Source organism: Electrona antarctica (genome assembly GCF_951216825.1).
Source record: "Electrona antarctica genome assembly, chromosome: 12".
In the NCBI taxonomy this organism is placed as follows: Eukaryota; Metazoa; Chordata; class Actinopteri; order Myctophiformes; family Myctophidae; genus Electrona; species Electrona antarctica.
The window spans coordinates 17,965,615-17,966,731 of NC_136793.1; the positions used below are offsets into that span (position 1 = coordinate 17,965,615).

A 1,117-nucleotide genomic window follows, 5' to 3' on the forward strand; every position below is an offset into this window, starting at 1 on the left:
TCTAGACTCATGTCACACACACACACACTAGCAGCCTCTCGTTCCAGCTCGTGTGTGTACCACGCACACACACTCTAGCAGGGCTCTCGTTCACAGCGTCTACCAACGAGATAAGCATTGACATAAATAACTGGGGCACCATTTCTTAGATTCAACGGGTTGTTTGTGCTATCGCCGTACGAGGCAAGCCTACCTTTGTTTCTAGCAGCCTGTATACCAACATGCATACAATGACGGCTGTCCGCTCTAAGTCAGAGCTCCACCAACGTCTAACAAGAGAAGCGATAAACGTAAGTAAGAGGTTGTTTACATAAGTCAACCTAGAAACTAGACAGCACTATATTAATTAAAACTACGGCTTACCTCGACGCTGTAAGTGAGCACAAACTTGACGCGACGCCAGACCGTTTGAACAGACGCCGGAAGTGGGCAACCTGGGCAATACACAGCTTCACCCTATGCCTGACTAGCTACGTAATATGCTGAGCTGAGGGGGTGGTGCTAACGAAACACCGGCAGTGTCAGTCACACTGATTACAGGTTGTTAATGGTATGGTCACATATTATGCCAATTATGAAAATTGCTCAACATATGCAAGTTAGCATCCGGCAGTTTCTACATGCTGGGGACCCATACTAAACATTTCTAACATAAAACCTTGGTGTACTCAACGTGACCGGGTTCACTTTTTGGCTACTAGGCTATTTTGATGGATACCTGTCCATTTAAACTCTAGACAGGCCTGCCCCAAAGCAGCCGGCAAAAACTAGAGTTCTCAACAGGCCCGAAAATTAAGGCCTGGCCCTGCCTGGGCCCTCATCAAACCCTGTACACTCAAGACCACTGTGCCCGCTGCCACCCTTAGTTGTTCTGTCATTCCAGATTGATTGGTTGATCTGACCTCATCAAACCCTGTACACAAGACACTCCATATATGGCCAGTGCACGTGACCTCTATCTGTGTTTGATTCCTCAGTTGTGTTTTACAAAAACTGTCGTGCCATAGAGTAGATGTCTACAAGTGATGTTCACAGTGACAACATGTTGCCTTTTATATTTACTTTATTAGAGAATATCCAGGGTTTAGCCTACAATAAACTGGCATTTTACATTACT

The 1,117-nt window shown here is 45.7% G+C and overlaps 1 long non-coding RNA gene across 1 annotated transcript; it reads right to left on the reverse strand.

Annotated features, from left to right (window-relative positions):
- Positions 1–440, reverse strand: LOC306933501. The gene is made up of 3 exons (XR_013791237.1): positions 364–440; positions 194–269; positions 1–99 (listed from the first exon to the last, which is right to left on the reverse strand). It is a non-coding gene; the product is annotated as an uncharacterized lncRNA (long non-coding RNA).
- Between the last annotated feature and the right edge of the window lie 677 nt (positions 441–1,117).